Source organism: Myiozetetes cayanensis, unplaced genomic scaffold (genome assembly GCF_022539395.1).
Source record: "Myiozetetes cayanensis isolate MyiCay16 unplaced genomic scaffold, myiCay2020 scf1, whole genome shotgun sequence".
Classification (NCBI taxonomy): Eukaryota; Metazoa; Chordata; class Aves; order Passeriformes; family Tyrannidae; genus Myiozetetes; species Myiozetetes cayanensis.
Window position 1 is genome coordinate 31,145,799 of NW_026086604.1, and position 16,139 is coordinate 31,161,937.

The 16,139-nt window shown below is 42.7% G+C and overlaps 1 protein-coding gene across 2 annotated transcripts in view; it reads right to left on the reverse strand.

Annotated features, from left to right (window-relative positions):
- KCNB2 (potassium voltage-gated channel subfamily B member 2) overlaps positions 1-15,683 on the reverse strand; it is a 196,325-nt gene extending 180,642 nt beyond the window's left edge. Inside the window, exon 1 of one of the 2 annotated variants that reach the window (XM_050317935.1) lies at positions 15,351-15,683. The gene's annotated coding sequence lies outside the window, so the exon portion shown is untranslated. Of the gene's footprint in view, positions 1-13,337; positions 13,436-15,350 lie in introns of those variants that run through there. The other variant, XM_050317939.1, reaches the window with a different exon arrangement.
- Between the last annotated feature and the right edge of the window lie 456 nt (positions 15,684-16,139).

The following is a 16,139-nucleotide window of genomic DNA, read 5'->3' on the forward strand; positions in this document are numbered from 1 at the left end:
ATTTTACCTAAACTTTAAAAGTTCCTCCACCAACAGATAAATTAACAGTAAGATTCAGCCACATACAATACAGGTATTAACAGACTACCATGTCCAAAAACATCAGGAAAGAGTAAAATTACTCATCAGAGTAATATTTAAATTTACAGATTTTCTTTTTTTTTTTTTGATAAGTGCATAAGCCAAATTATGGCAACAGCCCAGAGCACTGCCATTTTAGTTAGCAATTTCACTGTCAAGCTGAACCTACTTCAAAACCACAAGGGCGAAAATTTTCTGTCTCTTCCCATCCTGCATCCAGCACCACACTGTGAAGATCCCTCCTCATCTCCCAGTGCAACCCAAAGCACTTCTGTGCCTAACTACATAGGGGTTTAAACCTTCAGCATTTACATTCATTCACAAAAAATATAATCTGATACTTCCTCTTGTAAAGATAAATGTCCTACCAAAATCAAAGCCCTGGCATCAGTAAGTTTACACATCATATGTACCTTTCTGTTGTGTTTGTTTTGTGTTTTGCTTTTTAACTCTTGACCCTAGGCCGATTTTTCCCTGTGGTTTTACCCTCTTCCTCATTGCCTTATATGAAGGGGATGATGATGAGACTTCAGAGGAGGAGGGGACTCAAGTCTTCCCAAGATTTCCTCACTTAAGCATCTCTTAGTGGTCTGTGATGCATTTATCAGTCTTCTGACAAACAGACAGCCACACAAAGAGTAAGTATTTTTGAGAGGATAATTCTCTACAGAGGAAATATTTGCAAACTTTATTCTTTGAAAAAACTCCTTTTAGACTTTATTGTACAATGATGTTTCTCCTTTAAAGGTTGTCTTACATAAGAAAACACAAAAAATTAAGAAATTCATAGAGAGGTTCTGTCATTATCCATGAAATCAGTCAAGTCTTCAGGCAATTTCTAGAGAACTTCGCTAATTTATTCATTATTGTATCTCCGGGAATTATTCTTTCTTTTTTTTTTTTTTTAATAAAAATGTGTACCCTAATATTAGCAGTATTGAGTAAAAAACAGCAGAAATGAAACAGCTGATCTTAGGTTAACCATATCCTCATTTGTTTTTCTGATTGCAGAAACTAAAGATGCACGAGACTATGCACTGTTTTAGCTTGTGCAGTGTAGTTACCACCCATACTTGCTCAACAATGCAAAAATTATAGTGTCATGAAGACTGGTGCAAAGCTGATAAAACATTTTCTGGTTTGTCAGTATAATTATTGGTTGCAGCTTCCTACTTGAGGAAATGTGGGTTTTCTAAAAAGCTTCAAAAACCCAGTGGCCACACTAAAGTCAGCAGTGAAACACTGTTTAGTGTTGAGAAGGTGTTATGTACGTATGTATGTATGTACCAAGGGATGAACCAGAATTCACAACATGTAGCACTCTGAAAAGATAAAAAATAAAAAACATTTTCCCAAATGAAGAATCTTGAATCATAGGGGTGATTTTTGCCTTTTTTACAGAGCTCTGTCATAGAAATATATACAAGAAGCAGAGTATATAATCTTAAAAGAAATAAGTTCTTTTAAGCTTCCTAAGTGCTTTCTTCCCACCTTCATTTGTTCTTCACACTTTCTTTTGTTCTCTGATAATTTTTTAAAATTTCTTCCTGCACAGCTTTTCTGCAAACATGGTCTACAAAGTCTGTATTTAACTGTGCCTTTAATAAAAACATAGAATCTCCTGAGTTGAAAGGGACCCAAAGAGACCATCGAAGTCCAGCTCCTGGTCCTGCACAGGACAGCCTCAAGAATCACACCATGAGCCTGAGAGCGTTGTCCAAATGCTTCTTGAACTCTGTCAGGCTTGGTGCTGTGACCACTTCCCTGGGGAGCCTGTTCCAGAGCCCAACCACCCTCTGGGTGAAAAACCTTTCTTTTACTAATATCAAACTTAAATCTCCCCTGACACAACTTCAGGTCATTCCTTCAGGTCCTGTCCCTGGTCACCACAGAGAGGAGACCACTGCCTTCTCCTCTGCTTCCCCTCACGAGGAAACTGTAGATTGCAACGAGCCCTCCCATCAATCTCCTCCAGACTGAACAGACCCACAAGTGACCTCAGCTGCTCCTCATACAGCTTCCCCTCTGGACCACTCACTATCTTTGGTGAAGGCCTTCTTTGGACACTTTCTAATAGCTTTACATCCTTCTTATATTGTGGCACCCAAAACTGCACACAATATTCAAGGCTGAGACCACACCAGTGCAGAGCAGAGCAGGACAATCCCCTCCCTCGACTGGCTGGTGATGCTTTGCCTGATGCCCCCCAGGACATGGCTGGCCCTCCTGGCTGCCAGAGCACTGTTGACTCATATTCGATTTGCCCTCGACCAGGATCCCCAGGTCTCCTTCCACAGCACTGCTTACCAGCATCTCATTCCCTAGTCTGTATATACATCCAGGGTTGCCCCATCCCACATGGAAAATCTGGCACTTGACCTTGTTAAACTTCATATGGTGGGTGATTGCCCATCTCTCTAATTTGTCAAGGTCTCCCTGCAGGGCCTTCCGTCTTCGAGGGCGTCAAAAGACTCTCCCAATTTTGTATCATCTGCAAACTTGCTTAGTATCCCTTCAAGTCCTGCGTCCCAGTAGTTTATTAATATGTTTAAGAGAACTGAGCCAAAGACAGAGCCCTGCAGAGCCCCACTAGTGACCAGTCTCCAGCCTGATGTTACCCCAGTCACTATAACTCTTTGCACCCAACCCATGCGCTAGTTGCTCAGCCATCTCATGAGACATTTATCCCGCTGTGTGCTGGACATTTTATCCAGAAGGATACTGTGAGAGACAGTATCAAAAGATTTACTGAAATCCAAAAAGTTTACCTCAACAGGCTTCCCTTGATCAACTAGGTGGGTCACCTTGTCACAAAAGGAAATTATGTTGAAGCACTCTAACTACATAACATTTTTAATTTTTAAAATCCAAATTAGAAATTTAATACAAAATCACCGGTTCTTTCATTATTGCAAAATTATACAAGTGAGGTTACCTTTATAATTCATTAAATTACCTTTCTAGATTTTAGTTACTGTAACTAACTCAGACCACTACTACTTTTTTTCCTGAGAAGGCTTCAAATATTTTTCAGCTTAGTTTATTGCCTTAGCCTTTTGGCTGTATGCAACTCCACCATGCACCTTGTCCACCATGGGCTAGTGAGAAATGTAACCACCCCTTGGCAGGCAGGCAATGCCAGCCTGCTGCTCACCAGCACTCTTAGCAATTGGTAGAAAAAGACTCAAGTTCTACCCCCTTATATATAAGAGCAACTCCAGATAAACCCCATATTTTTTCGTGCAATAATAAAACTACTTTGTAGCAAAAATACGTGTAATACTGCATAAACCTCTTCAAATCAAAGACAATCCTTTGTGTTAAAGTGAAAACTTCAAAGGCTACTACTCAAAAAGCTAGGGAAAGCCAGAAGGAAAGTTAAGTGCCTTCCCCTGCACCACAGGCATACAGCTTTTAATGGTGTGATTCCCCTTCTGCTTTACGTGAATGGGTAATTATTTACCATTTCTTTTCATCTTTCTCATTCAGTACTTGGCCTCTGATGTTATTCAGCATTTCCTGCTGCAAGGCCTACATTACACACAAAGTGCTGAATTTCCCTCAGGGAGCTCTCACTGTCCTACCCAAGTGATTCCGAGGGTATCCAATTTTCCCCTTCAGGAGGAGGCCATCACTACCATTGCCTTATACCAGAGAAATGAAGGTCACAGATGCCCGAAGTATCCAACAATTTTGGCTGCTCAAATTGAGATAGCTGCTTTTTACAGGGTCCTTAGCATTTTCAGCACATTTGATGGGCATGCCTACGTGAGCAGATTAAACCCTCAGGCTGAGGAACCCAGTTGTCTGTGCTGTCACGTTGCCCGAGCATCGCCTGCCACGGCACAGTCAGGACGCTCCCAAATCATTTGCAGGGATGGCTGGAGAGTCAGCACGCTTCAAGGTCTGCTCCTAATAAGTTGTTCGCTCGCAGCCATCTGCTTTGGAGTATAGGTGAGTGTAACTGCACACAGAGGGGTCATTGTGCCAGCTGGTCCAGCAGCGTCAGCCCCTTGCAGGGATCCATGTGCAAGACCCCTCTTCCAAAAGGATTCACATCCAAGGTACTTCTGCATGCCTTAGTCATAAACATCTCTCCCAGTCTTTGCCATACAAATATTGCCAAAGAAAATTAGATAAGCTACACTAAATAAGCATGCTTCAGTGATGGAGCACATCCTGCATTTAAGCAGTGAGGAAAAAGTATGTGGTAAGAAAAGGCTGTATCATAAGACCTCCAGGAAAAGGGAACAATTTTGCTTTCTTCTGACTTTTAAAAGACAAATTTCTACCATTTGTCAGAAGACGTCTTTTTGTCAAAACTTGTCAAGCTGTTTGAAAAAGAAAAATTATGAATTAATTTCCTTGCTTTGAAAACAAATGGAAGTTTTCACAATTTGGTCGAAGTGCTTCAATGTTTCTAAACAAAATCTGGTTTTAAATGTACTCATATTTAATTACGTTTTTAAGAAGTTAAGAAAGCTCTGGATCAAAGTGAGACATTTTGAAATTATTAAACAAATTATTTGGGTAATCCCATTCAATGTATTTTTTTTTCAGGTCTGGAGAATCTAAGATCAGTGTGTTGGCTTTTCTTCATATGCAAAAATTCTTACTAAAATCAAGAAAAATGTGGGGAGACTGTTGTTGCATTTACTAGTTTGGCTATTAAAATTGACTTATCAGATCTTCAGCTTATATATAATGCAGATATGTAACACTTTCTGGAAAAACTAGCTTTAGGTTTTGTAAGTGTCATTTCAGGGAAAGTTCAGAGCGGACATTAGGCAAAGGTTCTTCACTGAGAGCGTGGCTGGTCACTGAAACAGGCTCCCCAGGGAAGTGGTCACAGCACCAAGACTGTCAGAGTTCAAGAAGCATCAGGTCAATGCTTTTAGTGATACAGTTTAGGTTTCAGTTTTAGGTAGTCCTGTGAGGAGCAGGGAGTTGAACTCCAAGATCCTTATGTGTGCTTTTCAACTGGAGAACTGGAGGTACTCTAGGATTCTAAAAAGACTTACAAAGTCTGTGCTCACCTCAGGGTCTGACTCCTAAAGCCTACAACCTGGGATCCAGCAAGTTAGCCAAGAAAAGACAGAACAAGTTAGTTGTGACAAACTAATACATTTCTACCTAGCAAACGCATTTTTAAAGCTTCACATGCCAGTTTATTTGGTTGTATGATTCTCCTTTATTTCAGCTTCTGCTTTGCTGTAATATCTGGGGAATGAAATGCTGGAAAGCAGTGCCATGGAAAGGGAGCTGGGGGTCCTGGTTGAGGGCAAGTCGAATATGAGTCAGCAGTGCCCTGGCAGCCAGGAGGGCCAACAGTGTCCAGGGGGCATCAGGCAAAGCATCACCAGCCGGTCGAGGGAGGGGATTGTCCCACTCTGCTCTGCACTGGTGTGGCCTCAGCTTGAATATTGTGTGCAGTTTTGGGCGCTGCAATATAAGAAAGATATTAAGCTGCTAGAGAGTGTCCAAAGGAAGGCAACAAAGATGCTGAAGAACTTTAAGGGGAAGCTGTATGAGGAGCAGCTGAGGTCACTTGGTCTTTTCAGCCTGGAGGAGACTGAGGGGAGACCTCATTGCAGTCTACAGCTTCCTTGTGAGCGGAAGAGGAGGGGCAGGCACTGATCTCTTCTCTGTGGTGACCAGTGACAGGACCTGAGGGAATGGCCTAAAGTTGTGTCAGGGGAGGTTTAGGGTGGATATTAGAAAAAAGTTCTTCACCCAGAGGGTGGCTGGGCACTGAACAGGCTCCCCAGGGAAGTGGTCACATCACCAAGCCCACTGGAGTTCAAGAAGCATTTGGATGATACACTCAGGCACATGGTGTGACTCTTGGGGATGGTCCTGTGCAGAGCTAAGAGTTGGACTTAATGGCCCTTGTGAGTCCCTTCCAACTCAGCATATTCTGTGATTCTGTTATGCCTGCTGCCACATCTCACTATCTGTTCTTTGTTTCAAAATATTTGTTTCTTAATGGTGTGCTGTAGGATATTTATTACTAGAATTTTCCCTTCATTTCAGTTTTTTTAAAAATGGCTGAGGTGATAGCTAAAACTCTGCATAAAAGCATCTCACTCAAATGAGTTGTTCTTTATTTCCATTTCCCACCTTTACAGAAGTCACATCTCATAGAGTTAAGGATTGGCAAGCTGAGGGCAGGAAGTGTCAGGAAACACGTTAAAGTATTAGTGAGCTTCGTGTGTATGTCTCAGTTTCATATCCATATGCAGGAACAAATGCATGCATGCACAGGAGAGAATTAGATGAGCTTTGATTGTCTGAGCTACTGGTGACAGCACTTGGGCTCAAGTCCTCAGTCTTCAGTGGGTGAAACCACCTGAAGCTACAAGGTCTGAAGGGGCAAAGATGAAGCCTCCGCCTGTCAATCCTGTGACAGAGCTTCCCTGCGAGCAATGGTTGGTTCTTGCCAGACTAAAACCATGCTCAGAGCCATTATTGGAGAGCTGAGTCCTTACATGACCTATGACCAAGTCACACCTGAGCCTTGAGAGTTCTGCTTACAGCTATGGATGGATCAGTCTATGGAAACTGCTTTGAGAGTAAATCCTGAAAAACCTGCTCTTGGGCCTATGGGTAACTGGTCTAAAACAATTATTTCCATTTCGTAATAGACCTCATAGATTATTTATTTCTGGTATGTGAAAATTTAAATGTTTGCTGCACAAAGTCTCAGATATTGCAGGAAACACTCGAAAAAGATGGGGTCTGTTACAGACGAACTTTTCAGATTGACTAAATCAGTCTGTCTGCTAACTCCCTGTTCTCACCATCTTGAGCACAGAAGTGTCTTTTAGATGGATGAGCTGAACTTCACCAAGGAGCAGCAGACTCTGAGACTTTATATATTCCCTAAGAGCCTTGGATAAGAAAATCCAGACAGAAATAGTTAAGGTGACAGAAGACAGAAAAAGAGGGAGAGTATAACTGATAAAATGTTTGTAAAATCTTGCAGTCACACAAGCTTGGCAGTTTCAGCTTATCTGAGTTTTCTAACTACCCCAATAGCACTTATAATCACCTGCTTAAGCTCCTACACAAGGTAAAGCTGTGTGGGTGAGCCCTAGACACACTACAGGTGACGCAGACTGCTTCACACTAAAAAGCTGAATGCTCTTGAGAACAGTCAGGGTAATTTTACCTCAACACTCACACGGAATTTGAGACTCAAGTGGCCTTTTGAAGTAGGACCTTGTCACGAGTCTGGAGCTGAGCAGTGGGTTTGAAGCACCCCTTCAGCCTTCACTGAGGTCTCAAGAGAGCAATGAATATGGCTCTGCAGCCCAACCCAGTGCTGAATCAAGATCCCCACCAGCCTTTATTCCAGATCACCTCTGCGTCTCTGTCTTTCCTTACTAGCCCTGATCTGTTGTTGGTGCTTGTGACAACCATGGCTATATGATCCTTACAAACAATCTTGATGCATTCCTGCTCAGCTTACAAAAACAGTTGCATTTACATTGCAGGTTGAAACATCTCTTGTTGAGGATGCAATGGCTGGTCGTATCTGCACTTTACTATTTATGTTTACAATTGGTTGCTAAGAGCTGCCTTACTGCTTTTGCCAAAGATACTGTCTTTCACTACTTATTTAGCCTTCCCTGGAAATTTTAGAGGAGATGAGCTGTCACAGAGAAGTACAAGGCCGAATGGCAGATCATTTTCTTTAGTTTTAAACAACCAGATATTACAGAAATGTGATTATGTAAGGTCCTCATTTCAAGTCTAAATCAGACTATATATTTGTATCCCAGCTAGCACTGTGGATCCACAGGCTTGGTTAGTACTTCCATACAATTCTTTGAGAGTGTACAGATGTTACATATTCAGGATACATTAATAATAGTAAACATATTAATATTAATAAATTAGAGTTTTGAATTGCGATTTATTTATCCACTACTCGATTTTTTCTTCTAATAGTATTGCATGGCATTAAGATGATGGAAAAGACTGTCAACACATCATTTGTTCTTTGAGGAAGCACTACATAACTAGTTGTCCTAAAACAATTAGTTTAGTAGTATTCTAAATATGTCATCTCTAACCCTTCAATTTTCCACTGCTTCTTAGCAATAGCAGTGCTGCCAAGTAGCTGAAAGCACTGAAGAAATCACAGATGTTTTTTTGTTCTCCTGAAGGAAAGCTTTCACAGTGTAGTACTGGATGATGATTCTAGGTATACAGGCAGGCAAATATTACACAACATGTATTATCTCATATACACAGAAAATGATGTCTGAAGCAATGAGACACATCTGACAAGAGAGTCAGATTTTATCTCTCTTTGAATGAAACTGTACCCAAAACTCTGAATGTTGCACTTTGTCCAGAATCCTGGTATAATGTTTGAGTTTTCTAATAAAGCAAAAACATGCAATGCCACCATCCTAAATCTACACTTAAGGAAAGCATACTTGTATTCTTAAGGGATGTATTTGTAAAAGAAAACACTTGTGTTCAATTACTCTTGTGTGAAAAATTTAATTTTGAACCATTTCTGACTAGAGTCTTCCCTGATTCAATCAAGATAAATGGTAAATCCTAGACCTACCTGGACAACAGAAGAAGAGACATGGTCAAAGATTAAAGTTTGAGAGTGGCATATTTACTTAAGAGACATTTGTCTCAACCCATCAGGAGCCCAGCTCACTTTCCTACTGCTGGTGCTTCACAGAAGCCCTGAAGCTGGAATGAAGGAATGAATCAAGGTCTTGATTTTTGGGTGACTCAGTTTTGACAAGTGCCTTTGTACATAGCTGGAAATGTCCCTGAGGTCATAGCATTAGTAAGTCTTTACAAAAAGCCTTTATCATTAAAAATTAAGACAAATTTCAGTCTATTCTTGATTCTGAAGAATCCATCCCTTCAACATTTTGACGTCTTCAATTACTGCTTTGGAAAAGCAACCCAAACTACTACTAGAAATTGTCATGTAGGGTCTTGTACAACCCAACATGTTACGTGGCCCATCTGAGAGAAGCAGTCATCCAGAAGACAGAAAACTTTGTTTCCCAAACTTATCTTAAGTGTTTTTATTCCACATACTATGTAAAGATACAGTTGGTCTGGGGATCAGTAAGGGAAGGTTGTTCTCGGGAACTTCAGTTTAACACTGTAGAGAAGAAGCAGCTCTACTGACTTTTAGTCCTACCTGATACCAGGAGTATTGATATTTTTGACCCTCAAATTGACCTGACTATAGAAGAAAGGGAGGACTCACTATCATGCACAGCCCTGTGCTACTGTTATTATAATTCTTACATCAAGACAGGCTAAAAGGAACACTTTTATAAAACTGCCACTATAAATTAATTTATTTAGCTCTATCAAGCCAAAATGTCTTTTTAAAAGCCACAGCATCCTCTTAAAAATGTGCTTCATCAGAGCCATTAGTTCAGGGTTTCTAATATTAAACACTCGAGACCCAAGTTCAAAGAAGGGTGTAGGAACCTCTAAGGCAGGATCAACAAAATACTTTACAGTCAGGAAGAAGATGCTCTCAACTCCTATCCAGGCCCAATGTATAAGCAGGATCAAAAGGGATACAACCTACTCACATGATATTCTCTTGTATCTCCTCTTACAAGAGGTATGTAAAACACAGTCCTTCAAAAGAACTGAAGTAGATCCACTCTTTTCAAAATACACCTTTAGGTGGTGGACTTGGTTCCACTTTGATGTAATTGGCTGGTCATTAAACATTCACCCAGGGACCACATTCATCCCTGGTGATTCATACTTGTGGTTTCTACCTTCCAGGCCACTGTACTACTGCTACCAGTAATCCCCAGGATGGCTGCAGGGATGGAGACTACCCCCGTTCCTACTGAGCAAGAAGGAGGGAGCCGGCACTTGAAAGGCAACAGACATGATGAATGAGTCTGTAACTGAGGGGTGCGACCAGTCCTTTGGCTGGGGGGAATCTTGGATTATAAAAATGAAGTATTTGTTTGCATCATGGTAATCTATGAAAGGCCTAAAAGTTTGATTTTTCTTATTGAGTACCGTAATCACAAGGTTACTGAGGAAAAGCCAGACAATGTGGTTTCTACCCAGGTGATCTACAGACACACTGAAGCAGCCAAACATTTTCATCCCTTCTTTAGTTCAGTGGTAGCAGAAGATACCCAGCATTGCTACTGCTACTTTACTGACATGCCTAAATAGGGACTAAAGTGACTAATCAGTAGCCAGGCTAGCCCTGAGTATAAATTCAAGCACAAGGCTTACCCAGTTAAGAGGTTTGCTTTATGTCAGCAATAATGAGAATGAAGAAAGCATGAGATGCAAATATTCTAGAAGGCAAGACCTTCTAGGTGGCACTCCTGTCAAGGTAAATCGACACTGTGTGCTATTAATCTCAACAACCACTGTCACTCACAGCTTTGTGATTTCATGGATAATTAGGCCAATTCACTGTTTTGAGTCTCCTTAAATACATTAGTGGGATTCTTCTAGCTGCTGCAGCTTGCCAGCTCTTTCTGCTCAAACCGTTTCAGTTCTCTCTGGTGTATGTAAATTTACACTGAACATATAGTCATAAATTATAGCAGGATTGTTCAGGCATCTGAGAATACATCCAGCTAAGATGAGGTCAACAACCTTGCAGGTAAACCAAACCCTCACACTTTAAGAGGGCAAATGACACAACTGAAAACTCTGTAGAAAGCAGCACTATGGCTTCATTGTTGTATTTGATGGTAATTTTTATCTCTATATATTGAAAATACAACTAATTTTCTAAAAGTTAACCATTAAGAAGGTACTGTGAAATAAATATTATGAAATGCCTCGAGATATCTTATTAAAGCCCTGAGGCAAATTTATTCTGTATTTGGATTGTACTGCCATAACTGATTTCTATTTCTTAACTTGTTAGGCAATCAGAGGGAGAAGCTCATCTCCAGTGTCATCAAAGAAGATTACGTTTGAGAGCTTTGTTCAGTTAATTATCAGCACAGCTTTGCATTCATTTCCTCGTAACATAAAGGGCTGATGTTTATTTCCTAACAAGCTAATACCTGACTGTGATGGTAGCACGAAGAACACCCTTCAATAGCAAGTATGATTTCCCAGGGAGAAGCACTGACAAACCTAGAGCTTCTGCCTCATGTGCCAGTGCTGTGGTAAGAGAGCTATTCAGCCCCTCTGCCTTGGCCCAGACTGTAAATGCCCTTGCACAATTTTACAATGTACCACAGTTGCCCTGTCACGGTACTATGAGAGGTAAACTGGTCGATTGCCATTGTTCCTTGTGAAGACTACAACTGCTGCTTATCGCAGCCTACTCCTAAATGCTCAGAGCTGCATTACGCCAGTATGACATATATTATTTATTAGCTAATACACTGTTGTTCTGAGTCTCTTGCTGGTGCCAGCCGTGATGCTACTGACTACTCTTTATAGTTATCCATAGGAGGATTAGGACACATAGAAGCCAGACACCTAAGTCACAGTGCTCTACCATTACGGCTAAATATAGATTTCCTGCATTAGAAACAAACAAATTAAAAACTCCACTAATTTTAGTGGCCTAAGACTTTTTCATAGCTGTTTCCATATTGTTCATGGGATCACAATAATCCAAGAAGTACATTCAAAATAATATTCTTTATTTGCTGATTATTCAGTTATTATCATCATACTTTCATGCTGGTGAACAAGAAGTAGTCTAAAAAAATTCATCCTCAGTTTGCTGCAGGCCCTGGAACACAGCAATGTATGGCACAGTAAACAAGTGAAATTTCGGGAGTACGCCAATGTGCGACTTGCACTGAAATTTCTGCATGTGCTGTAACAAGCACTGGGAAGGACAAAAAGCAGAGTAGCCTTTGCAGTCCTTCTATCTTTTATGAAGAATACAGGTGGTTTTAAGATTAATAGATTTTAAATATCTTGGCTGATGCATATTATGTCTAAGGCTTTTACAGTATTTAGTGGTCTGGGAAGTTATACTGGGACTAACTTTGTACCAATAGCTAACCAAGATAAGAAAATTCCAAGTTCTGGTCAATAAAAAAATTGAGTTGTTAAGCTTTGCTGTTCAGTTTTTATATCTAGTCATACATATGCATTTTACTTAAGACTGAATTTGAGCATGCTGAGCTATGTATCTATTATAGCATGCAATACGATCCCTCTAATTGCATAATACTGAAGAAAAAATTCAAAATAATGAAATTCTTTCCATATCCTTTCCATATAGCCAGAGAATTATAGATAAACAAACATAGGAAGCTATGGAATTGCACAAAAAAATCTACATTTACAATAGGATAAAATCTAATATATAATGTCCAAGGCAATTTATTTTCACAGCATCCCATAGAACACTGTTGCACATCTTGAAAGATCTCCACAATTAGAAATTGGAAAGTTTATTTTGGTTTCAAGTTAATATTCTTGTTACCAACTAGACACTCATTTCTACCTTCTAAATGTGAGTTAAGAGAACATGTCCCAAAGATTTAAAAGATATAAAATCAAAGAAATCAAATACCCAGTGCCACAACCTCAGAAATAACGACAATAAAAAGGTGCCAGCTACTGATGGGAAATCAAAAGTATTTTTCTTAGGGTGCTCATATCCCGATGAGAGTAGAAACAGCCCAACTCAACGAAGTAAACAACAGCCTGTTTTTTATCATGCATCCATGTTTATAATATTCAGACACCTATTTAGGTAAAAGAACCTTATTCCTAAAAATGAAAAAAAATTCCTATAAAAATACAAGAGAAAAACGGAAAGTTGCCTCCTTTCAGAGGCAATTGTTACTTAACTTCATCAGCTGTGAGCACTGGTGGGTCAGAAAGCATTATGCAATAACATGACGAGTTAATAGAAGTGACTACTGAAAACATTAAAAAACTCATTTTTCAAATGCATGTATGTCTACTCTGATGAAGCTGAAGTGGCTTGCAACTTTAAGTGCTTCCCTTTCTGGCTCCCAGCTCAGCTTGTCGGGAGCAGCAGGTCTGTACTCTGGTAGAGCAGACACCTTCAGAGGGGTCTGCAGTGGAATTCCCACTGCACTACGTACTCCCAGTCACTGCCCCCTTCATCAGGTATCTCAGCTCATGTTCCTCTAAGCCACGCAGAATTGCGAACACAGACCCTCCCCAACATGCTGTTTATATGAGAATAACAGACAGAGTAAAATATTGACTGAAATGTCCTCCAGCAGGTAGCTTTAAATACAATAGCACAATGGAAAATATTTTACCTGCGCATGTAGTTACATGAAGCTCATGGAAGCCACGCAAGATCAAGATTTTCTTTTAAAAGTGACAGCGGCAAGCTTTTTTGGCAAAATCCCAAATGTTGGCAAGAAAGCTATTGCAAATCTCGACCCCTCGCCTTGCTTTGAATGGTAAGCCAGAATTTGCCAATTAACTTTCACTTAGAAAAAAAAAAAAAGGCTGAGCATGAATAAATATGTCATCATTACTGCAATGGGACATTTCAAAATGCTGAAGCGAATGGAAAAGCTCAGATGCTGCTCCAAACAGCACTATTCCCTCATCTTGAGCTGAAGATGTTTTACTGTCTGCATATATCTGAATGAGGCCAACCTGCTGAGCCCCAGTGACAGCGTCCAGCTGAGAAAGAAGGAGGCAAAAGCAATTCAAATGCTTTGGTGAGAGCTGCCTGCAGAAGCATAATTTGAAAACAGAAAAAAATTGTAACAAGCCAACTGCAAGTTCCATTAAGGCTGAGTGAAGAGACAGTTTATCAGATGTCGTTTGAATGGAGAGACAAAAGTGTTAAGAACCAGAAACAAACTTTTTTGTTTGTACTGCACCTCATCTCTCTGGGAAATACTTCCAGAGCTTTGCTAGCACATCTCCGTGATCGGAGAGCAAACAAATCTCACAAGGGGCATGTACTCACTGCCCCTGCTCCCCTGACAGTTTCTACTAAAACTCTCTGGGAGGACGATTGTGCCCTAGGCTTGTTAGGATGTTTAGTTTCACAGACTTTGCCCAGACTCTAAGGCTTGGTGCTATCTCTGCATTAACTTGGACAGACTTGCCAGTTGAGCAGACTTGAAGTCTAAGCGTCTTTAAAGCAAAACATCACCAGACAGGCTTTTCTCCCTCTCAAGCCTGCCCAGTCTCACTGCTATTCTTCCTCTCCTAAACCAATCCTGGCAGCTTCTCAGAGCTACAGGATGGGGTCACTGAAATCCTTTCCTTAGGTGTCCTTTTGATAGCAAGGTCTTGATGACTCTGTATTTGCCAAGGAATGCTGTCTCCACCTGATGCTATGGACGCTTCCCTTTTTACACAAACATTGACAAAGTGACAATTTTGGCAGTGATGCTAGAGACAGTCTTATCTGCAATGAATTCAAATATCCAAGAAACTGCAAATATACTTCCTATTTGTATCTTAATCATTATGTAACTTGAATTGAATTAAGTCCAAACCCTACTATAAATATGGACAGTACATACATAGGGTATAAACAAAGGTCTAGCTTCCCCCAGGCAGTGAAATTCTGATAGAAGAAACACACTGAACGGTTTGTAGAAAGCACGCAGCCAGTGAACATGCCTGTTCATAAACACATTTAGGTTTCTAAATCCAGGGGACTATCAGCATGCTACATACCTACAGAAAGCCTATATGACTATTTTTTAGATTACCACAACGCTACACGTATTTTCCTTGATAGAGGGGATTTTTCAGTCCCTGGGTAGATGGGGTAATTCCAACGACAGCTACCGAGAACGCTGAGGTTTTGTATCATCAGGTTTCCACAAGCGCTATTAGAGCGTCGGAAACAAATGATGAGCCTTTCTCTGTAGAGCTCACCCACGGAAGGAGGTAGAATACTACGAAATGTCATTCCCCCCACTCCCTTTAGCAGCTCTGATGGAACAAAAATACAAGCCACGGTTTCCAAAGCGCTCCAGCGTGAGGGGTTGCATTCTCCTCCCTCAGACCGATCCAGGCAGCCGGGGAGGACACCCCGTGTCCGTCCCGCCCCGCCGAGCATTCCCCCTCCCCAGGGGCGCTCCCCGCCGCGCCCGGGGCACCCCCGGGCTCCCCACGGGAGAGCGGCGCTCCCGTCCGGCCCGGGCGCCTCGCAGCCCACCGGCGGCCAGCCGGCAGTTCTCGCCTCCCTCCACAGTCCCATCAGCGCGGGAGGCGTGGATGACTCGGGCTCTAAAATAAATACAAATAAAACCAAAAGGCAGCCCTCGGCGGAGGAGGGATGCCCTCCCGCTTACCTTGCTCGGCGGGCGCCCGGGGCGCCGCCGGGGGCTGCAGGAGGGATTCCCCGGCGCTGGCAGGGGCTGCTCAGGCTTCCCCGGGCACTGCGTGGCCGCCAAAGCCACGGAGAGAGATTTGTTTTGGTCGCCTCTTCCCGGGGAGGGCTTTCCTCTACATTCCCAGCTCCACATCACCGCCCCCCCCGGCACGGAGAGGACTGGGGGTGGGAGAAGCACGGCGAAGGCATCTATCTTCCCTCCTACCCGCCGAGATGAAAAGCCGGCGGAGCAGCCGCGCGGCGAGCGGGCCGGGGCGGGCGGAGGGGCTGACCGAGGAGGGGATAAGAGCCGAGCCCGCGCTGCCCTCGCCCCGCGGTAATCCCCGGCTGCATGCGAGCCGCCGGCTGCCGGCGCGGCCGCCCGTGTCTGCGGCTGTGCGGGCGGCGGCGGCGGCGGCGGGCGGCGGGGCGGGGGCACGGCCGCTCCCGGCCGGGAGCGGCCGTGCCCCCGCCCGGCCGCCCGCCCCGCGCCCGCCTGTCCTGGCGGAGGGTGCGCTCACACACGCACAAAACACACAGCGCACACACACTGACGGCCCACCCTAGGCAGGGGATTCCCCCGTCAGACAAGGGTGCAGTCGCGTTAACGTTCCTGTGTGTGTGTGTGGGGGGGGATGCGCACACACTCAAGACCTCCCCGCACACCTCCCCTCCCTCCCAGATGGGAAGTGTGCATGCACGAACACACACGCACACACACTTCCATATACTGTCCTCTGCCACACGCATAACGCGCACCGCATCTTCT